General features: G+C 37.6%; 1 protein-coding gene across 1 annotated transcript in view; it reads right to left on the bottom strand.

Annotated features, from left to right (window-relative positions):
- Window positions 1-25,238, bottom strand: part of LOC108664773 (neuronal acetylcholine receptor subunit alpha-7) — a 76,080-nt gene that overhangs the window by 19,724 nt on the left and 31,118 nt on the right. The window lies entirely within an intron of this gene.

Below are 25,238 nucleotides of genomic sequence, written 5' to 3'. Positions count from 1 at the left end.
GATTTGTAGTTTGACTATGATTTATTGTTATGTATTTATTATTTATTGTATTACTGTTACTCATGCTCCTGCGAAGTGAGTTTTACAAATATACATTATTATTCATATGTATCACACAGACGCCTTGAAAAATAAACAAATTAATTGGGTATTTGTGATTCATTGCACGACAAATAGAATGCAGTGAACTGTTACTCATCCTCAGTGCCTCCCTTAGATCTTCAATCTCATTCAGTCCAATTACACATATCCCTGGATTAATTGTGAATATTTGATTGATTTTATGACAAATAGAATGAAACGAACTTATCTTATCTTATACAGGTATATATTCTTATCGAGATCCTTCTTTTCACAATTATTTTCACATTATATGCTCATACACGCACGCATAAATCAGAACCATGTCCGAAAATCTAAGTTATATCCAGCAGGTTCATGGCTCAGGCCGCTGGGGTTCAGGCGTGTATCTTGGATCCCGGAAACCCCGGGCCAGAATATTGCAGTGCAGGCGCTAGGGGCGTTAAACCCCGGGCCAGAATAATTTATGTGGGCTGCAGCGTTCACTCAGAAAAATTAATAAGTCACATTGTCCAAATAGTGACCCACTCCCTTACCCGCAGAACGAACAAAGAGCTTAACTATCGCAGATATGCCCTTTTTCCGAGCCAAACTGAGTCAGGATGATCTACACATGGACCAAAGTGTATCGTTATTTTGACAAAGATATATCAGGATTGTAAATCAAGATTGTCAATCAGGATTGTCAATCAGGATTGTCAGGAAAATTTGTCAGGATTGTCGATCACACTCTGATCGAGTGCTGTACAGCCTTGAGGCGACTTTTATGCAGTCAGTGACGACTGAATCAGTGGTGTTGTAATCTCAATATTTACGCGTTACTTGGGTTGTGAATTTCATAAATTTATGTCCTGCATGTCATGGTGTGCAGCGTTCTGCCGCTGTGGCAAATGTCAATATTAATGACAGTAATGTCGCCACAGCACTTTAGTCGCCGGCCTTCAATAAAGACAAACAAAACGAAACGGAACCAAAATAATCGTACAAATCTTAGTTCTGACCAACATGACAACAGAAACGTGAGCCTCGGCAGCATCTGGTATTGAAAAAAGCACGTTTTAACCTTCTACCGCTTGTCATGAGTAACCGGAGCAATATTGTCACAGGCCTACTTCCCAAAAAGGATACGTTCTAGTGAGCGCAAAATGACTTGCACTGATGGTTGCCGCCACGTACAACCGTAAAATGTTCTCTGTTGCGTACAAACGTCGTCAGGTTGCTACACTCAATTGTTTACGTATAATTTTAGTTTAAAGTTTTGTTCCCGGAGTTACATACGGCGGTAGAAGGTTAACTAATTTTTTGTATACTGCTAAGGAGTGAAACAATAATACATTAAAACGTCTAACATGCAAAGCTGAGGAATTCTCGGGTAAAACGAGACATTCCAAATGTGATAAATGCACTTTAGCGCAGGGATGTATAAAATGTGAATTAATTCATCATTGCCTTTACAATTTATATGCCAGGTGAATTATTGTATTCCATGTTGGTCGACAGGTATGAGGAATAAATACAAATATTCATTCTAGAATTATATTCTCATTTGATACTAGTCGAAATAAAAAAATATCGAGCTTTATGAACCCTTTGTTTTAGTACCAAAATTTGCCAATGTAAAAATTTTCTCGGATTTTGAATAATTTTGACGACATGTTCTGTATACTTATGTAATTTTGAAATTTCTCTCAGTACAATCACAATACTCAATTCAAGTTACTGAATTTCGTATCGATGATGAATCAGTGTCATAAAATTTGTTTAGTTAACGGGCTACGAAAATAACGTAGCCTACGAAACCCTGTGGCCATGCCTTACTTTCTGAGCTTTCATTTTTTACATCGATACCACGGGTTTCATATCGCATCATTGCGATCAAACAAAAATCAGGTGCGATGAGCTCCAAAATACCCCACAAAAGACTAATTTTTTTCTTTACTTTCTGTTATCTTCTTGGGTGAACTGTTACGATGACTATTTAGATCGTATTTAAATCGTCGGAGATTTTTTATATACATGAATATAATGGAAAAATTCAATGCGTATGTGACAGTACTTTTCCTTCTAAATTATATAATATTCTTTATAGATTTTGTAATGCAACTTTATTGCTGATTTTGCAATTCCAGTTTACAAATTACCGTGTGCGATTTCGTAACTGACAAATTCAAACTAATATTACTTTCTACCAAATTTCTAATATCATTAAAGCAGGATAATTACTGTTAACTTAGTTACCATAGAATTAAATGAAAATTTGTACTCGGTATAGGCATTGGTCTCTCTTTCTGGAAATATTAAAGAATTTGATGATTAGTCGATCTGATCAGGTGAATGTGTTAGGTGAATGTGACGAATCTGATCACCAGCAACGATATGGCTGAAATCACGGCATTTCTAAGCCAAATAATAATGAATTTACCTATGCTTAGATGCTATATTAACCAGGAATTTAAAAAATATTACTCAGGACTCACTGCAGTGAGTGACAAAGAGAACGCATTTTCTCGTCGACGAAAACGTGAAGTCACGGACGGACAGACAGGCAGACGGATAGACAGACGGACGGACGGACATGGCGAGCACAATAGCGCCTTTTTTCCATTAATGAGAAAATGCGTTAAAAAAGCAAAAAAAAAAAAGAAAAGAAACGAGTAAATAAATCAGAATGTCATCAAATCGGAGACCGCTTCATCATCAGTTCACTAATTCAAGAATGAACTGATGATGGAACCGGTCTGCTAAACAGTTTCAATTAAATTATGGCGAATTTGATGCTTTAATGTCTTTCGATGCATAAATTTTTGGTGTCCGAGAAGAATTCAGTGCAAGACTGACAATAATATTTCCCACCTGTATCAACCTCGGATGGTTTTCATTAGGAGTTCATTAAATTTCATTTCATTAATGATTTCATTTCATTTTCACTGCCCGTAGCCAGAAAGCCGCGCTCGCTAGCCCAGCACGGTGTGGCTGGCGCAAAGCGTAACGGTCTGCCTCCTCTATCGGGGTCTGGCCCGCGTAAATGCAATAGTGTCATATATGCCACAGGATTAATGTTGTTGTGTGAGCTAGTAGGTTGTGATACCTGAATTTTATTTCTATACTATACTATATCTATACTGATACTATTTATATCAAGTTCATAATGTTGTAGATGGAATTGATTTGCTATCGACAACAACCGAAATTGTACAGCCTCTTACCTGGATTTGAAATATGATTTAGTTTTCAGCGTGAACTATGACCTAATTGACGATGTGCGATTCATGTATTTCGCCAGCATTTAGCATTGAAATTACTAGTGTGTCAACTAGTAGCTATCACTGGTTAGTAATATTATATTTTTTCCAGTGACGAGAAAGGTGGTAAGTGCAGTATCTGCTGTAGTTGACTTATAATTAGTTGATGGTAAAGGCTGCGAAACTGATTCAGTTGACATTGACAGGGCGTCGGAGGCGTTGAAAACCGCCAAGTGCAAGACAAGGGTTTATGTCTAGAAATTTTAGCGCGATTTATAGTTAAAAACTATACATGACTGGCTCAACATGAGATACATAAAAAACAGAACCATGCACCCAAACTAATAAGATTGTACGGCTTCTTGCGCACGAATGACGAAGAAGCAATGTAGATTCTCTCTTTCTAATTTATTTTTTGGAAACATCAAAATATTCAGTTTGGTATGAAGTTCTAATCATAAAATCATGACAAAAATTTTTAATAATTTTCTAGTGTAAAGTGACGAACATTGCAAAAATTCAAAGCCCGATTCCAGGTCTCAATTTTTTCAGATAAAATTGAATATTATTTCGCACAAAAAATAGCAGGTGCCTTTGGTTATTAGGAAAATGAACAGGGATGTTTTTTCTCCATACAAATAAAAAAGACTACTTTTCAAGATCTCTCGAACTTGTAACTTAAATAACAAGTGAGGCGACACACGTTCAGGATTGAAATAAGCGGCGCTTTACTATCACCAGGGAAATGAAAAGCGTTCATTTTTCTCTTGGAAATTATGGACGCACTTGTCGTCTGAACGCTCGGCCGTGGAAATATCGCCTGCCGAGTCAACCCGCGGCCTATAAGATGATGAAGCGGCCTGCAGTGTCGCCCACGCTCCTGTTAAATTACCCCGCTGGTCTGCAGAGTCACCCCGCGGCCTGCAGCGCCGCCCGCGCTCCTGTTAAATCACCCCGCTGGGCGGCAGAGTCACCCTACGGCCTGCAGCGCCGCCCGCGCTCCTGTTAAATCACCCCGCTGGGCGGCAGAGTCACCCCGCGGCCTGCAGTGTCGCCCGCGCTCCTGACTATTCACCCTGCACCGCCACGTGTCAACATCCAGCTCCATGCAAGAACTGTATTAATAAGGCAGCAGAGATTAATAGGTTTTTCTCCTGCTGAGCCGTATTTCGTGAAAGAAGATTATCAACAACACCGCTATCTACCTGTGATGCTAACACATCTGTATTTATAGGACATGCAAGTATTGACTCATTTATGCACGTTGACTCATTTACAGTATGTACAAGGACTCATTTATGCACATTGACTCATTGCATATTGACTCATTGCACATTGACTCATTTTTGCTCATTGACTCATTGAATATTGATTCATTTATGCACATTGACTCATTTATGCATATTGAATCATTTATGCATATTGACTCATTGTACATTGACTCATTATGCACATTGACTCATTGCACATTGTCTAATTTATCAATGTGAAGCATGGAACTTGATCACAAAGAAGCAATAATTTATTTATCAGTTCCCTCAGAAGGTTTTCAATTAAATCGACTCTAAATAGACGGCAAATTTAGCAGTCCATAGAATTTGGCATTGGATATTATTGATGTTATATTGGTCATTAATTCTTTATCGTGGAGTGCTGCTGAGAATTAGTATTCATTAAATAGAATGCAAAAACTAGAACAAGAATAATTTTTTAGTAAATTAATTACTAATACTTATGCCAGTAAGCTCTACAGCAACGTCAACATTTGTCGAGGGTCGCTTACTAATATTTTCCACGCGTGAAATAACTTCTTCTTTCTCATTAAAAAATAATGTGTTGAAGATAAGAAAGTTTGAGACATTTTTCATCTACTAGTATGATATTGCAGCCTGAGATTTGACCAATCATTTATTAATCGATTACAATTTTTCAGAAAAAACTAATCGATTGCAATTTTTCAGGAAAAAGTCGATTACAATTTCTTGAGAAAAAAATTCAGGAGAAGTGAAGGACAATTAAAGAGTCGAAAACAAAAACTATGAAAACAAAAAACGTATACGCGCCGCATACAGAATTCTTCTGTTGGCCTCTATGTATGCGATAAGTACAGCGCGTGGAGGGACTCTGAATCTAGTGGGTTTGCCCTCTGAATTTTAAATTCAAAGTGCAAACCGCATCACTGCGAGTGGAATTTCGAGGAAAATGCTGTTATGATTACAACCTCTATTCCAAGAGTCAGCAAAAAAAGCAATCAGAAGACAAGTGAATTGAAGAATACAGTATCTTTTAATACCAAATCACACCTTAATTTCCGATTGAAAATATTTATCCTTCTGTTGTGCTTCTAATCAAATTTAAATTATGCAGAACCTGCCACTCCATGTGTAAAATGATGGCTCCAAAAGACATGATACTAGTAATACCCTTTTTTACTTAATTAAAGTGAGCTAAATATATTGCATTCTTTGCCTCGTACCCAGGCACCTGTTCAGCGAGTGATAGGTCTCTGATTTACTCGAATAACGACTCAAGAGCGAGCAGACGATATGAGCCATCAGAGACTAACTTGCTGCTGGCAGAGCTACAGTCTCTTTAAAAATATTTGATCGCGAGATTAATTAATACAATTCTTAACAATATTCTCATCGTGACATTCGAATGATTTTTGTTCGAGTAATGTTTCGACGAATGAAGAATATCATCCATCAGAAAATGCCTTCACATCATGCGCATGCCAGTAATTGATATGAGAAAAAATTAGAATAAACATCACATGAAAATTATGTAGGTTTCAATCTAAACAATTCAATAAATTGACGCTATGTCCTCCTACGACATTTCGTGTGATAATATACAAAAATATAATTGGAAGTTTTTCCAGTTATGTATATTATTGGCATGGTTGCTGCGTTAGTGTTTCAGAACAACGCCCTGGTGCAAATAATGCCACTGATTTGCATTTATTATTTATTTCATCTGATGTTATTGAGGTTGCCTGGCAGTTGTAAATGCAACTGCAAAAAATGCAGTTGTATGCTCATTCCATTAACAGCTTTTATCATTACTACAGCTGGTCCTTTTAATTGATATACAGTAGCTGTTATTACAGTACTGCTGTTACCCAATCCTGTAGCTGGAGCTGTGTGTCTGTATACATACCCTTAATAAGCCCCTGTAGCTGCATAAATGCTTTTATAAACTGTTATTCTAAAGGAATATTTCATATTATTGATCACTTTTCTTTTTTGATTGCTGTCACCGTTCTTAAACTAGTCATTACTGAGCCATTACAGCTTTTTGACAGTTGTTGATGCAAGGTTGCGGCTGTTTCCATAACAAATTATCATCACAACAACCTATACTGCTGCTCAGCATCTATAACAGCACAACAGTTGTTTTCAATCTTGACAGCTGCTATTGACCCTCATCAGCTGTTATTGCCTCAGCAGCTGTGTCTGATCACCAGCCTTTTTTGTATTCGCTCGTAATTCAGCTATTATTGCATCAGTAGCTGTTATAGTCTCCAAACTGCAGATATAATTCGCAATTAATGTGTTATTTTTCGGGCACATATAATCGCCAAAATGCCATTTCCCCCTCGTGTGCTGTGAGTCCCACATCTTTTGCAGGGTCAATATTGGCTTTTATTGTTCAAGCAATCGGAATTTTCTCTTGATGTTATTATACATCGGCAGACGCAATTGCTGTTATTTGTGTTTAACAGACTCGTATGATTCATCAATACATTTTTCCTAATAAAGCAGCTGTTATTGATATCTTGTACCATCAGCTCATATCGTCTTATCCGCAATTCAAAGTAAGTAAAAGCTGTTATTGCTAAACTAGCTGTCACCGAATTAAATACCGTTATAGCTTCAACAGTTATTATTTTCACATAAGATCTTTTTACATTTTGAAGATGTTATTGCCCAACAGCCGCTATTGCAGCTCCGCATCCAATATCGCGGGGAACAGCTGTTATCACTACAACCATTAATACCCAGTGTTAAAATTTATCTTTTAATAATTCACCGACACGTGCCTCTTGTTAAGAGACAAGATCGTTATCCTTAAAGCTGGGCCAAGGCAGAATAGCTTTGCAGGGGCCGCTGTGTGAACTTCTTCCTTTAACACTTTGCCATTTACGGGTTAACTTGCTGTATTTTTTTACCTTGAAATACTGTGTAGTCCTTTTTGTTCAGTACAAATTTTCGTATGTACGTGTTTAGTACAACTTTGCGCGTGTACGGTCCTGTGTGTACTCATTTACTAATTGTCGTACTGGCTTAAGCCAAGCTAGGCTCCAAGTTTCCGGCTCCTCTGAGCTTTAGTGCTTTAATCGCTAGTAATCGAGCTTTTTCTTGAAAGATTAGAATCTGTTAACCGTAATTTCAACTTCAAAGCATGAGTGCTTGAGCAATATTTATCTAAAACTACAACCACATTATTGTTCGCAGTTCTTACGTTGAGATTTGAGAGACACGAGCATTTGTAATGCTACGATTACGTACTCTTTTTTCCTGTATTTCGTTAAATTCAACTTCCAATTCAGGTACATTTACTAATAAAAACTTTCATGTGTTGATTTCAACTTTTGCGTTCATAAGATCATCCTGACTTCTGTCTGGGTCATGATGATTTTGTTTAACATATCTCTCTCATGTTACTCAAGAACTGTTAAGCAGGTGTTCAATTCGTTTAAGCACATTGATTATACACATGTATATATAATGGAAAGACATGTACAGGGTCCGCCATATTTATGGCAACGGATGTTTGCTATATAAAAATAAATTGGTTTCTGGAGACTTTTCTTTTATAATGAAGCTTAATATCATCTATTAATTCATCTATTTTATATTGCAGAAGTCTAAGGTGTCTAAATTTATTATTGCTTATGGCAGTAGATAGAAATGCAATTGTAACCCTTCATGAAAAGGTCGAGAGAATTTCAGTCATTGCAAAAAAAGCTCCAAATTAGTCGTGAAATTGTGTTGAAGGTGGTAAAAAATTCAAGGAAACTGCTAAAACATGCAATCGACCTGGTCAAGGAAGAAAAACTTTAAACGAAAAATGGAATAATTGTTACTACAGAAAATGACAATAATGATCTATGCAAATAAATATTATTCACTATCAACATTGAAATTCTTCCCTGATTTCCTTTCTTAATTTTTCATTTCACCTGCACCGAAGCTCAATACCAGCAGACAATAGACATTAGTGCCTCATATACCGTTTTAAGGAACAGCGATCATATTACTTCACAAGCTGTTATTTCCATGCAACCACAGTTACCTCAGCTGATTTTATTGCGTTGCATCTTTTATTACCTCATTAGCCGTTACTGCCCTGTTGGCGTTATTGCCTAATTAGTAGTCATTAACTAGCAACCATTATATTCTCTGTGGCCATTATTGTACAGCTGTCATTGCTGCACTGCAAGCGTAATTACCCCACCTGCTATTACCGTCCATTAGCAGTTATTAACACAAATGAAATTAATACTTCAGCAGCTTTTTTTGCTGGTAACTGTTATTATGGTAGCTGCTAAGGAGCTTTAAAGACGGGCTGGCGAGTCTGAAAACAATACGGCACTGTTAGAAAAAATGGTGAAAAAACGGTCCCACCGGCGTCCTAGTGGCCGGTCGCCCCGTGATAATGAACGGTTTCGCCGTTTTTATCAGCTGTTTTACGGATTTTAGGTGTTAAATTGGAATAAAAACGATGAAACGGTGTTTCTTTTCACGTGCCGACCGGCCACTGAAACGCCGGTAATACCGTTAACGGTCATTATCCCAACAGTGCGTACAATTCCGATGCTTCTCATAGCCGCGCGCCGCAGCTCAGCCCTCGGCAAACTGACGCTGCTACATTTAGACTCGTTCTTAGAGCGTATATCTCTCTCGAATTTTCTTGAAGCACATTAAAAGAATTGAAGCTCAGACAGATTAATAGTGCCAAATTAATATTGAAGCGGAGACAGATTAATAGTGCAAAATTAATATTGAAGCGGAGACAGATTAATAGTGCAAAATTAATATTGAAGCGCAGACAGATTAATAGTGCCAAATCAATATTGAAGCACAGCCAGATTAATAGTGCCAAATTAATATTGAAGTACAGACAGACTAATAGTGTCAAATTAATATTGAAGCAAAGCCAGATTAATAGAAATTATTGGCATCTTGGATATGTTTTTACTATCGCGTTCAAGGGAATAAGCGCTGACATCTTTTTTTATTAATAATTTGCAAGTTTTCGATATCGTTATTAATGCTCTAAACTGGATCAAATAACATCTTTAATAATTCAAAACTGTAACTTGTTTAAGATGTTAAATTTCAACGTTTGAAACCTATTATTTAAACCAAAAATATGACCGAGCAAAAGAGACTTTTAAAATTTCTCTTTCAAGCCTTAATGAAACCTATACGCATGGCCTTTGTTGATGATCACGTCGGATAACCCTTTAATGGTTTAAATTTGATTTTTAGTTTGCATGATGTTAAAAACATGTTTGTGTGGTTTTTACTGTTTGAAAAAGCTGTAAGCGACAAGGTCAACAGGAAACTAATTTGTTTTTCTGAATACTAATTACTCATTGCAGCCTCGGACGGTATCTACAATCTTGTATTAAAAAGAAATTGAGTTGGAAAGGTGCAAATATTCAGACAAAGATTTGGCATCGCAAACAGCCTACAAGCATTGGATAAGAATTCGAATTAGCTATAATTATAACATGGACCCAAACTATGTTATAGTCCTCTACTGTGTTATAGTCTTTAACTGTACTACTCGTATATTACCTATCAGTCCCAAACTACATGGGTTAGACAAAATAAAGGAAATTCCTGAGAAATCCACAAAATGTATTTTTTTGTGGTGTAGGTCCACCTTTTGCGGCAGTTACAGCTTCAAGTCTCCGAGGTATTGATTCATACAAATTGTGAATTGTTTTCAACTGAATTTTAACCCATTCTTCATTATAAACTCCCACCAGCTCTTTTAAAGACGATGGTAGCGGGAATGGACTTCTGACTTGCATCTCTAAAATCGACCATAAATGCTCGATAATATTCAGGTCTGGTGATTGTGGTGGCCTAATGAGATGCTCAACTTCGATCATTAGAATGTTCATCGTTCCATTTTTTAACAACTCAGCTATATGGATCGGGGCTTTATCATCTTGAAAGATGGCGTTACGTGTTCACATATAACGATCAAATGGAACTACAATAGAACTATTAATTCAAATAGAACTGCAATGTTGTCAATAGTATGTCAATGTAAGGCAAGCAAGCCTATGTCCTTTAGTTGAATACCTTTTTCTATCGAATACAGTTCCCCAAATCTCTAGTCTAGTCTCTGCCCATCTTCTTCCTTAGCTGGGACTTTGAAGTCATACGACCAGCAAACGTAACACCCTTCCGGAAACAGTGCCTGAATCATTTGATGAACTCCAAAATTCCTAAATTGATTCTTCCATGAAGAGAAATCATTGATCGTCCGGATTTCCAAGAAATATCGCCCCAAATCATCACAGATCCCCCCGCCATGTTTTACGGTTGGCAGGAGGCAGTCGAGAATAAATTACTCTATTGGCTGACTCAAAAAGTAAACTCGGCCAGAGGTTGGAAATAAGGTGATAGATGATTCGTCAGAGAAAATCACAATTTTCCACTGATCGAAGGACCAATTTTGGAAGTTTTTACACCACTCTAAACGTTTTGAAGCATTTGTATTTGAAACCAGAGGTTTTCTAATTGCAGCTCTTCCGTAGAATCCAGATCTGTACAGCTCTCGGCGGACAGTCTTTATGGAAACTGGGTTCTGTAGGTGTCCATTGAGGTCTGCAGTAATTTTAATGTCCGTGGTCTTGCGATTGTCCCTCAAAATTCGACTTTAGTACCGACGGTCTCTCTCAGACAACTTCGACTTTCAGCCTGACCTGTGCTCTGCTGAGGACGTTTTTCCTTCTCTTTTAATAGCAGTCAATACTTTTGAGACATTACCTCTATAAACGTCAAGCATTCGAGAAGTTTTTGTCACACTAGCACATGCCGCACGGGCACCAACAATTTGATCTCTTTGAACATCAGAGAAGTTTTCCATTTAGAGATTATAGGCAAGGTTATAGACACATAAATTTGCTAAAAATAACTGTGCAAGGATAAAATATCAATTAACAGCAACAATAAACAATAAACCGTTAAAATATGTCCCGTTTTCATTGTTTATAACATTTTCAAAAAATATAAAGTCAAAATGTCAGGTGTTTAACTTATTTTGTCCAACCCCTGTATATTAACTGTAATTGTTCTTAACTGTATTATGGTCTCTAACTATTTTATAGATCCTAACTATAGTATATAGTATAGTTCCTAACTACATATTATTATAGTTATAGCAGATATTCTAGTCCTAAACCGTATTCAAGAGCCCCAAAGTTTCTTATATTGTTCATTTAAATAAAATATGACGTGTGTCGCCTCCGAGTCAAAATAGCGGAATTAACTGCAAGTGAGAACGAGAAAAGTTTAGAAATTTTGAGGGTAGTTTCTATGCTTATGACTTCCGTGCACTTTCACTGGTCCTCAATGGTGAAACTTGCGAGAAAATCGCTCAATACTGGGCCAAATAAAATCTAGATCATACACTCAAAGCAATTACTGGGTTATATTGACCAAATTTTGGCACAATTTCTTAATCACAGCACGAGTATAGAACGGGCGTAGCTCTGATACGTCCATTTACAGGGCAAAGTAGGTCAAAATGACTCACACTGAAGTGAAAAGTGCGATGAAATTTGGCAATGTACCTTTAACTATAAATAAAATAAATAAATGACCTCAATTATTATATCGAAACAATATATCATCGCGATGTAAGAACAGGATTTTCTAGACGTGGACTCGTCCGTTAAAATTATACACCGACATCAGACATCAACAGCTTAATGTAATTTCTCTACACGTGTTATTCTTAACTCCAATCTGACAATCATTGCTGCTATAATAACTAATTCCTCCTATTTCAACTGAATTTATGCATACAAGTGATAGACTAAAATTCGCAAACAGAATTTAATAATAATAATAACAATAATAATAATGTTAATAATAATAATAATATCAATATTAATAATAATAATAATAATAATAATAATGATACTAATAAATAATTCTGCTATCACATGTCTTCATGCTTATTCGCGGATATCAATATCTGAGGAATGAAATAATTAGAATAATCAGTAGCTTGGGATATATCATAGCATTAATATTGCTTAATCACCTTGAATATAATAATAATAATAATAATAATAATAATATTAATATTAATAATAATAATAATATTAATAATAATGATAATAATAATAATAATAATATTAATAATAATAATGAAGACCGGCACTTGTTCGTCAGTTTCACCATCGAGAAATGGTTGTTATTCTCAAGTATAATTCTCAGGAGCGCAGCGCCTGCTGCGCTGCCAGAGTTTGGGATCATTTCAAAGCGTTTCTAAAGACCACACACGAGTTTGTGGTTCGGTGTTCCCAACATTGCTGATTGAATTGCTGGTCGAATAAACTTTGCAACAAAGTTTGTATACAACGAGGTTTTCCATTGTTTGAAATACTCAATTCAAAACGAATCAATGGAAATCTCAGGAAAAGTGTTTCGTCTATCTTCCATAATAAATTGGGAGAAATAACAAAATAGTATATATTGATTAACCTTCTGACTTTTTTGGAGCGTCATTTAGATTCTGGCGAATTTGAGTTTCTGATATCGCTTTTCGATCGGTCCGGTGATGAGGAAGAGACCACATTTTAAGGAAGACCAAAGCATTATGATATTCTTATTAGAAGCAATTTTCGAATAGAGACTTGATAAATACGAAAGTATGACAAATTATTTCGTTGACTTTGAGTTTAAAAGGGAAAAAACTAATATTAAAATGAATGGCACTTCCTAGGTAATTATAAAAAAAACATCGATACTTAATCGACTAGAACTTGATTTAAGGGTTTTACTTAACAAATAGAAAATTTGTAAACTCCGTCCGCAGTACTTAGGAGTACTTCTTTTACACTCTAATAAATTAGAGTGTAAATAGGAATATTCCACATGAATAGAATCAGCAACGGTACTAAAAACTACCTCTGTTTTTATATTCATAAAAGATAGCATCAAACACATCCAACTGTATGTCGCTGGGGAGAAGTTCTGCAACACTCCCATCACTCGTCATTTCGTAATTTCGTAACTATAACAGCTCTTATGCCTTTGTAACCTCTTCCTGAACAATGATCGAAACCGCCTCATGTGGTGTACTAAACTTGCTAGGCCATCTGCACGACAGCTTTAGAGGGTCTTGCTCTCTTAAGGCGATCAAACGTCGACAAACATGAGGTTGATCGACTAGAAAACTTTCGACTCTTAAAGCTCAAGTCAAGATCTACCAGAACAAAATTGACTCATAGTTCTTAGGTCAATCTTTCGAAATGTGGTGAGAGAAACGAATTGATTGTGCAAGAAAAACTAAGCATTTTGGAATCAGAATTTTTTAAACGAAATTCCTCAAAAGAACTTAAAACAATTTACATCTTCATACTAAACTAGCATTGGACAGAGATGACATGGAATTAAATTTATTTTAAAAGTTAAATATTAGCTAAACATGGTTAAAAAAGAATAAAATTTGAACATCCACCATATAGAAAAAAATTTTGATCATAATTTAAGAAAATATAACTCAAAGCAATAAAATCATTATTATAGACCAGTATAAATCCACTGTGCCTCAGAAAAGAAACTATCTGCGACGAGGGATAATGTCCCCGAAGTTGCATGTTGAAGCTGCTGTAAGCGCAGTGACGACAAACGTGCGCATCATCGTTCCGGCCTGAGCCTATACTTTCAAAAAAAGTTAAGAGATCGTAAGTTCATCAACCAATCATTGACGGCCTTTCAAGCAAAATCCACCAACCATAGACGAGAAAATTGAGCTTAAATACTTACGTTCACTTAGCGAGTTTTGAAAGTATGGCCCCTGAGGTGCTCCCGGCAAATGGACATACAATGACGACGTCGTTTGCAGAGGCTTCAGTAGACGGGGTGTCTTTATTCTACGACGCGTGAGCTTTTGCAATACGCAAGACATTCCAAAGGAAAGGGTGGACGGTAGATACACTATGTGTGACTGTACGTAGTTTAAGTTAAAAAAAACAACAAGTTGATGGATCATTGAAAAACTTTATTGAAATTTTCATTAAAATTTTGAAATAAGTTGATTCTGGAATAAATTTTTGGTTAAATGAATGTCTAATGTTACCAATTACACACTAGTAACTGCTTAGAATTCTGGACTGTGAGTAAGGCATTGCTTTTGTTAAGCGCAAACTTTAATCGAAAAAAAAAGAGGGAAAAAAATTTTTTACTCGAGTCCAAAATTACGAGCATACGAAATCTTGTCAATGATACTAGATTTAGAGACTCGACATTTCTTAGTCGTTATGCCTCGAATATGTTTATTTCTGAACAGATCTACAGCATTTCTGCGTTCAAATTTGTTCGTTCCAATCGTTTTCCAGAGATTTTCCACCAAAATTGACAATGTGAATAATTTTCCTTCCACAAAAACAGTTTTCATTGAAGTTAAAGAAGTAATTCGTACTATAGGAGTGCTGAAATAGGTGGTCTCTGGTGAAAACGGTGCATTTGCTCCCGACTGTCGGCTTAGGCCGCTGTTCGCCAGACCGCTTTAGTGATAATTATGTACCTAACATTAGAAAAAGAGTATTCAAAACGCTGCTAAATCCTTTTGGGGGAAATTTATCAGGAACTAATCGGCTTCAATAAATGTCGAGTTATGAACTGCGAGAACGAGTATAAATGCAGCCAGGAGTGACATTGCACTGAGGGCTGCACTGCGGAGCGAGGCTTTGAGAAGCAGCGCTGCGTACAGAATTGTTTTGAGACTCAACAGCCCGTCTTTAAAGCAGCTGCTGCTTACAGCTGCGTAGCTGCTGCGATAATGACGGTTCATGTGTAATAACAGTTACTCAATAGTAGCAATAACAGTTTTTGGGCAATAACAGCTTTAGAAGTTGTAATATCGTTTTGAGCGAAGAGAGCTAGTGCAGGAATAACAACATTTAATTATCGAATGGATGCAGAGACCACAAAGTTTGAAGGGCCAATAACAGATGAAAAAGCAATACCAGCATTTAGAACAATGACAGGTAAGGCAGCAATAACAGAATTTCCAGCAAGGAAAGTTTGTGGAACACTAACAGCTGGTAAAGTAGTGTAAGAAATATGATGAGATAAGCTGCTTAGACACAGCTGATGGAACAAAACAAATGTTTTGACATTGACAGCGTTTGGTGGATAATGGAGTTGCGGTAATAACACATACAGATCCAATAGCAGCTGAATTGGAAATAAAAACATCTGCTGGAGCAATAACACCCTCAGCAGATATTATAGAAGAAACAATAAATAACTGGTGGGGCTATGACTGCTGATCAGGGTTAAATATATAGCAGCTGTAAGACTGATAACTGCTGCTGGGCAGCAGCAGAGGCTGTTGTGATAAAAGATGTATACACAATTGCAGCGGTTAAAATAATCGCTGCTGCCGCAGGAATTATTCATCAGTATAGATCTGAACCTGCTTCAGTTACATTTAAAACTGCCATGCACTTCTAATAACGTCAGACAAACAGAAAAAATTCATATACTGATCAGTTGCATTATTTGCACCTGCACGTTGTCTTGCCCCGCATAAACTCGACTACTCTGTCAATAATTGCTAAGTCTATCTGTAGTTTACATCATTAAATGTCGTAGGCGGACATTAAGCTGGTTTATCTATTTAGGTGAGTGGGGGCAAGCTTGATTGAGTTTTTCTTTTAGTTACTGACGTGTCATATTAATTATTGGCAAACGCAGGAAATGATGGCGTTTTCCAATGGATGATGTTTCTCATTTATCGAAATATTACTCTAACAAAAACTATCAGAATGTCACGATGCTAATGATATTGTTATAAAGTGTATTAATTAATCTGACGATCAAACTAATTAATATTCTAGAAAAGACTGCAGCTCTGCACGCTGCAAATTAGTCTCTGACCTCTCATCATCATGCGCTCTGTTGAGTCGAAATTTGAGTAAATCAGAGACGTAGCTTCCGCTGAGCCTGGATACGAAGCAGGCGATGCAATATAATTAGTTCAGTAATAAAGTGTATTTCTACAGTCATTTCATGTTATCTGTTATCTATTGTATTTCATGTTACCTGGTATATGAATGTATAATTGTAAATATAAAGTTTTTATATTCTTTCTTTTGATATTCTTATCTAAGAATTTTCTGAACAGTCTCATCCATTGCCTGGTGATTATTTGGCTTAATGGCCATAAGGAAGTACCGAGTACTTCAATATGTTCTTAGTTTATTTAATTGAAACTTCTTTTTAGATAATCGACGAAGTTCGGATGCGCTCATGATTGGCTTGATGGCTGGAAATGGGTTGATTAAACGAAGCCTTTTGAAGGGAATAATTGAGTTAATCCTTGCAGGGGGTGAATTAATTTCAAATATTGGAAAGCTACGGAAGTATTAAATTGATGGGGTTCGTCTTAATTAGTTTAGTCTAAAGAATTGGAAGCAATTTATTATCTAATACCTGGAGCCGTTATCATGTAATAGGTTTTGCAATCTATAGTTGCCCGAGAACTAGAACATCGTAAAAAATACCATATCCTGCTTTAAGTTACCAGCATCGGAAAGAATACACTAACTTATTTTATTTCACAATTTTTCTAGGATTTATATTTGAAGTGCAGAGATAGTGAAAATGCACGTTTATAAATACATACGAGTATGAGGCGAACTCTTTCATTGATAAACTCCTTGAAACTGAACGCATCTGATTTATTTATTACTTTTTCTCCCATGCAAGGGCAGCGAGTGATACGTGCAACTGCAATGTATTCTCAATTCCTTAACAATTATGTAGTATGAATGAAAATTACAGATAAGGAATGTACAAAAATTTAATTTATATGAGAAAATCACAAGCATCGCTGAGATATAAGGATTTCAATAAGATTGTCATTGTTGATTGTTGTTAATTGTTCAGAATTAACTTTGTGAATTTAACGTCACGCGTTTTACGAGGCAAATTTTATTTCGGGGTTTCGAAAGATAATGTAGGTTTTTGTATTTTTTATTGTATATTTACTGAGTAAACGGATTCTCAAGAAACCGGAGTTTTCATGACAAATCTTTGAAGCCATGCGCATGAATTGACGCTTTTGTGATCTAAAGCGCGCTCGCCACCCTAGTTGAGAGAACGAAGGGAAGCTTTCTTGCCCTCCTGCTGAGTGAGTTTTGACTCGGGGGTCTTCGTATTGGCAAAGATCCTTTTGTTTTCGCCTGGACTCGACACTCGATTAGACGTCCGTCTCGGAAGAGATGTGGTTTATTCTTTTCTCCGTTTGTCCAAGTAACTCCTGAGCTTCTGGTCAGGCCTTGTGATTGTTCTGGTCAGGCTTCATGCCTTGCGTATAGTGGTGTGATTGGTTCTGGATTGGCCATAATCTTATGTTGCGGTCCAGCGTTCCAAGAAAAACAGGCCTCGCCTCTGGAACTACTTGACCACGACCGCTGGAGCTGTGTTGCAAATCGCATATACATGTATGTACACTTGAGCATTAAAAATGACTGAGGGCTTTTAGAGTTACTTCTGCCTCAACAATGTTGCCTCATATTAGCATGCGCGTTCATTTTCTCTGAGAGTGTTTTTGTGATTTGAAATTCTGTCAGCCATGCTGATTTAAAACTTACGCTTAGGGCACTTAGGCTTATTTACTGACGTTTTAAGGTTGGCCGCAGCGTCGCGTTTTGAATGAATTAAATTTTTTTAGCTCAGTGGGTGCCATTAGGGCATTTTACGCGCCTCTCTCAGGCAACAGATAAAGCGGTTGCATTAAACTGGATGATTTTTCTGTCACCTTTAGTGTCGTATGATAAATCTGAAATTTGACAGTTCTTAAACAAAATGGTGACGTTGTTACTGTTGTGTTGTGAAAAAAAGTCGGTTTTTAAAAATGGTATACGAGTATATACATACGCCAGCCATGAAGGGAAACGAAGACATTACCTAAACTAAATAATAATTTCTTATGCTTTCGCTTTGTAAGTTGGTTTCAAAATGCTTTCTAATGGAAATTCAGTGATCGGGAAATTTTAGCGCATTGTGCTTTTCTCTCGTATGAAATTCATCTATATTGTGAGAGGCCATACTAATATAAATAGAAATGCAGATGTATGTACACGCTTAGTCTACATGCCAAATAGTTCAACAGGCATGAGTTCGCTTAATTTATGATTCGATAATTAATGTAAACTATATTAATTTTCACAAGCTTTGAATTTTTAATACATTTGTTAGCAAAAATATACTCCGAGAAAAATAAACAGGATCTGACGAGTCCGTTAGACGAGGTTGGCGCAGAAAAAGTTTCTCTCGTACGTTCCGCGTTCGTGCGTACCTCTTCACATAATTAGTAGATCTGTCGACAATTCATGCACATGATTTTCAATTCTTGCCATCTAAGGTCAATTATCCTGCACTTCACGCGCTAAAATAATATAGAAGGATTTTAATGTATAAAATATCTTCCGATGGTCGCAAAAATTTCTGCATCGTATAACGTGTGGCGTTAAAGTCACGTGGTTCATTCGTCACAAACTTTGTTGGTAAGACACAAAGAGAAAACATTTTACTTTAAGTCTTACAACGTAGAAGTTAATGGTTAATATGTTTAATTTTATTTATTGTTAGAAACAACGAATTCTAACGATTTTTAACGTAAATCATTAGTATAATTTACTCATGATTCATTTAGAAATGTATCCGAAAAAAGAAAAAATAATAAATGAATTCATTATAATTTTTGTTTTAAACAGTTCTTCATGGCAAGAGTTTTCCTAGTAATTATGCCTAGCCATATAAACTTTCATTATTTCCGCCCTTCAACTAGCTTCATTTAATATTTCTAAAGGAAATTATTGTATTCTTTCAGATGCCTGTAGCTATAAAACCCGAGATACTTTTTAGCGCATTTTCTCATTTATGGAAAAAATTCACTATTCTGCTCGCCATGTCCATCTGTATGTCCGTCTGGCTGTCCGTCTGTCTGTCCGTCCGTCCGTGACCTCAAATTTTCGTCGACGAGAAAATGCACTCTCTGTCACTCACTGCAGTGAGTACTGAGTTATATTTTTTTATTATTTTGTCTGTCCTCTGGGAAATTGGTTCACAAAACCTATTATTTCATAAAAGATTTAACTACTAAATAAATGATTGTATTGAATTTATTTGAAGGAAGCTATGATGAAGAGGCCCTTAATTAAAATATTTTCGTGGTACTCCTGTAATTGAAATTAATTCTCCCCTGCAAGATTTAACTCAATTATTCCCTTCAAAGTCCATAATTTAAATTGATCATTTCAACGCCAACAACACATACGAACTTTATCGATAGATCGAGCAAAAATGAATGAACTAAAAACGCAAATAGTTAATGGAAATTATTTTTACAGATATTGAAAATAAAAATACATTACAAGATTAGGAAATTTTGAGTGGGGATCGGATTATCGACTGTGTTAAAACATCGCATGAAAATTTTGTGCTACGTCTAAATTAGCATTCTTTCTATTTTTCTCTTCGAATTCATTCGACTTTTCAAGAAGATAATACAGGTAATATAATTTTTTTCTATTTTGTTTTTCACCAGCATTCAAGACGGCTGAATTTCTCCAGCGCGTCATTATAAGGGGGAACTTGCAATTCAAATTGCCAAAAATCTTAAAAATTATCTGGTTAATTGCAACCAACAAAAACATTCGATGAGTTCCGACAGCAAAAGACGAAACCCATACTGCACCTTAACGCCCGCTTTAAGCAAATGAAAACAAACCAAGGTAGAAGATCAAATTATTCTTTCCCGATCTTCAAAGCCAAACGCGGTGCAAAATATTTAAAGTAGCGCACATCAAATATTAAACGCTCTTCTACCAGTCACTGTACCTATTCCAGTCAAACATAGATACATTAAACGCTATTCTACCCTTCACTGCACACACTCCAGTCATACAGAGATACATTAAACGCTCTTCTACCCTTCACTGCACACACTTCAGTCTTACAGAGATACATTAAACGCTCTTCTACCCTTCACTGCGCACACTCCAGTCATACAGAGATACATTAAACGCTCTTCTACCCTTCATTGTACGCACTCCAGTCATACAGAGATACATTATAAACGCTCTTCTACCCTTCACTGCACACACTTCAGTCTTACAGAGATACATCAAACGCTCTTCTACCCTTCACTGCACACACTTCAATCATGCAGAGAAACATTAAACGTTCTTCTACCCTTCACTACATACACTTCAATCATGCAGAGATACATCAAACGCTCTTCTACCCTTCACTGCACACACTTCAGTCTTACAGAGATACATTAAACGCTCTTCTACCCTTCACTGCACACACTTCAGTCATACAGAGATACATTAAACGCTCTTCTACCCTTCATTGTACGCATTTCAGGCGTACAGATGAACGGCGGAAATTCGACATTCCGTCCGGCCCGGGGAAGAGTAACCACCTTTTGTTCAAAGCTTCGTTGTCCGCAAAAAAAGAGGGACTAGAGCAAGCGATGGAATTAGAGCTCAGAGCTCGCACTGCCTGGCCTCAAGAGAGTGTTTTTCTTCCGTTTAGTAATTAATTGCGGTGAGGTTGGTATTGCTGTGGGTCAGCACTGCGGTGAGGTTGGTATTGCTGTGGGTTAACACTGCGGTGAGGTTGGTATTACTGTGGGTTAACACTGCGGTGAGGTTGGTATTACTGTGGGTCAACACTGCGGTGAGGTTGGTATTGTTGTGGGTCAACACTGCGGTAAGGTTGGTATTGTTGTGGGTCAACATTGCGGTGAGGTTGGTATTACGGTGGATTTAACACTGCGGTGAGGTTGGTATTACTGTGGGTTAACACTGCTGTAAGGTTGGAATTGCTGTGGGTCAGCACTGCGGTGAGGTTGGTATTGCTGTGAGTTAACACTGCGGTGAGGTTGGTATTACTGTGAGTTAACACTGCGGTGAGGTTGGTATTACTGTGGGTTAACACTGCGGTGAGGTTGGTATTACTGTGGGTCAGCACTGCGGTGAGGTTGGTATTACTGTGGGTTAACACTGCGGTGACGTTGGTATTGCTGTGGGTCAACACTGCGGTGAGGTTGGTATTGCTGTGGGTCAACACTGCGGTGAGGTTGGTATTGCTGTGGGTCAGCACTGCGGTGAGGTTGGTATTACTGTGGGTCAACACTGCGGTGAGGTTGGTATTGCTGTGGGTCAGCACTGCGGTGAGGTTGGTATTGCTGTGGGTTAACACTGCGGTGAGGTTGGTATTACTGTGGGTCAGCACTGCGGTGAGGTTGGTATTACTGCGAGCTTAGGTCAGAAGGCAATGCTACATTCCTGGCATCGCTGTTCGTTAATAAAGTTCAAAATTTGATTGTGCGGAGAATGGATTTGCTGAGGGTTTAAGTGCTGTAGAATTTAAAAAATAAAATGTAAAAATGTTACGGAATATAAAGAAATTGTTTTAAAGTAAGATTGTCATAACAATTTAGTTTGTATTGTATTGGGGTTAGCGTAAAATTGGTCATGCTGAGAGGTTGGAATTGCTATATTATTAGTATTGCGTTTAAGTTAATATTATGGTGAGGCAGTATTGTGGCAAGTTGGTGCTATGGTTAAGCTGTTGTTGGTGTAGGAAGATTGTCGGGATCGAAATATTAATCATGGTGTCAAGAATGGTAAGTATTTTTCACTTATATCCAGCTTTTAATATCTGAAAACCGTAATCTTGTTATTCAGCTCCAGCAATATCACAGGATATCAGTTCGTCACTTATAAATAACGTGCTCTCTAACCCTCAATATAGACGGGACCAGATTAAAATTTAAGTAAATATAGGAACGAAAATAGTAACGAGTTATGGAGATAAGGTTAATTTTGGTATGAGATGGTTATTCCGGGCCGTAGAATTATGAGCAGAATATGAATAGTATATGAATCTAGAGAATATGATGCAGCAAAATATGTAGAACAAACAGGAGTAGAATATGCTATAGCATTCGTATGCGCGGCAGAATCTACGTATTAGGAGGCAGCAAAATATGCAGAACAAACAGGAGTAGAATATGCTATAGCATTCATAAAAGTGTCTTGGTTGAGAGTCTCAAAAAATAATTAACGGCAGAATACATTGCAGCAGACGGAGGATGTCCAATATTGGCAGCACAATAGCCGCCTCCGATGTTGGTCATCGGCCACAGTCATCGTTTTTCATGATCGTGACAACACGATAAGTGCATCGATGATGGACCTACACTCCAGATGATATCGTCGATGATAGGCTTATATATAGGCCTACACTCCAGATGATATCGTCGATGATAGGCCTATACTTGAGGTGATAGGGAGGATTGTCTTACAGACCAGATGATATCATGGATTATGGGCCTACACTTCAGACGATATCGTGGATGATGGAGTACACATTTTCTTATTTTTTACTTAGTTTTATGCGTGTCGACCCAAGTTTTACAGGAAACTTCAGTTAGAAGGTAAATTTGACCAGATATTAAGCAATTAAAGTACGTGGCACAAGTCCCAATCAACGACTCGCTGGCAAAAACTTGAATCAATCAATAAACAAAAATTATTATAACAGAGCCAGTGTTAAAGATTTCATGTCCATAATTTAGTCCATTCTGCTCCTGCTGACATATACGCGGCCACTTGACGTTGCCACTTCAAGTTGCCGTTGTCCGCCGGTTCTTTACGTTCCCGCTGGACGTTGCCACGGTCCGCTGCCACTTGACGTTGCTACTGCCTGTTGCCACTTGACGTTGCTACTGTCCTCTGTCGCTTGAAGTTGCCGCTTGACGTTGCTACTGTCCTCTGTCGCTTGAAGTTGCCACTTGACGTTGTCGCTTGAAGTTGCCACTGGACGTTGCTGAACAACGTCGTTATTGGACGTATAGAACCTGATGACCAGACACCAGACGCGACTGATAGATCACGCCCTGCAGCATGTGAGCCCTTAATATCGTGTGGGGGCGGCAGCCTTACTTTATTTATGCTAAGACATAAGATATCCGAGCACGGAAGCGTATAAGAGCTCCAAGGAAACTTTTTTCAACGTCTTGCGCCTTTGTATTTTGTTTTACATACGTATATTTTTACATAAATTTACATATATTTGGCATGAATATGTTTTACAAGGATTCGAATTTGTTCTGAAACGCACTATAATAGGGCCAGGCTCGTTTTTTGGAAAAATTATTTTGTTGGGGAAAAAATTTTTTGTTGCAAAGTAATTGTCTTATTTTGCCTCAAAAATGGATCTGATTTCCATGTATTTTTGTTTTTTTAGTGTACAATCAGTGAAACTGGTCTCTACCATATACTTGGTAACTCTAGATGGAACGGTTCTTATTTAATAAAAAATCCCGAGATTATGCTTTGGTATTTAGTTATCAGACATAAATTTTAAATACTCAATGATTCTACCAATCTTCAGAAGCGATATCATAGATAATACCCGTGGAGGAAAGCGTCAGACGATGAACCTAACGTGCAAAAAGTTAGCAAATCAGGCAAGTTTTCAGCTAATCTGTCAACTTACAAGCCACAAAAATTGCCTTGAATGCAATGCCTGCTGTGCGGTCGCTATATAATGTCATCAGATTTAGGCTGTGAACAGAGCTATTTAAGATTAAAGCATTTCAGTATAAATCGTTAAGATGCTCTGTTCGACGGGTTGTTCAGTATGAAAACACGTAAAATATTTGTAACGGTCTCTGAAAATTAATTGTGGAAAATTTAGGAGAAAGTTGGAAAGTAATCTGAAGTGTTAATAATATGGAACATAATCACANTTGCGGTCCCTGGATACGGACTGAATTTTGCCCGAGCTTCTCGGCTCCGGTCACACTGAATGGATCGATGCAAATCTTATGTACGCGGTGCAGCATGTTGCATAGTGGAAAAAATATTTAAGCAATAGTTCTCATAGACAAAAGCAGAAATGAGATAATCTTATCTCGCACTGAGACTAGTAAATTGTATGTAGGCATCGTGCATGGTTTTCATAATGCACGCTGCACAACTGTTTTCATAATGCACGCTGCACGCTGCACAACTGCTGCACGCTGCACAGCTGCTGCACGCTGCACAACTGCTGCACGCTGCACAACTGCTGCACGCTGCACAACTGCTGTACGCTGCACAACTGCTGCACGCTGTGCTGCTGCGCAGGCCGCAGCTTCTCGGATGCGATCGGTCGCCATGGTAACCCGATAAAGATGAGGTGCGGCGACGGCGCTGAGTGGGAGAGTGGGAAGGGTAAGAGAGTGAGGAGAGTGGGAAGGGTAAGAGAGTGAGGAGAGTGGGAGAGTGGGAAGGGTAAGAGAGTGAAGATAGTGGGAGAGTGGGAAGGTAAGAGAGTGAGGAGAGTGGGAAGGGTAAGAGAGTGAGGAGAGTGGGAGAGTGAGAAGGGTAATAGAGTGAGGAAAGTGGGAAGGGTAAGAGAGTGAGGAAAGTGGGAGGCTGGGAAGAGGCAGTGGCTGGAAGAGTGGGAAAGTTGCAGGCTAGGAAGAGTTGCAAACTGTTTTCCAAGAAATGCTCCGTGTTGAGGTATCATTAAAGCAGGTTTGTGCAATTAGCTGAACGCGTCTGAGGCAGACTTGGAGTTGACAATCATGATCGATGTTTGAGTTGGGGGTAGAAACTGATAAAAAAATTGAAGACAG

This window comes from Hyalella azteca, unplaced genomic scaffold, assembly GCF_000764305.2.
Source record: "Hyalella azteca isolate HAZT.00-mixed unplaced genomic scaffold, Hazt_2.0.2 contig4437, whole genome shotgun sequence".
Taxonomy (NCBI): domain Eukaryota; kingdom Metazoa; phylum Arthropoda; class Malacostraca; order Amphipoda; family Hyalellidae; genus Hyalella; species Hyalella azteca.
This window is presented reverse-complemented; position numbering and strand designations above follow the sequence as displayed.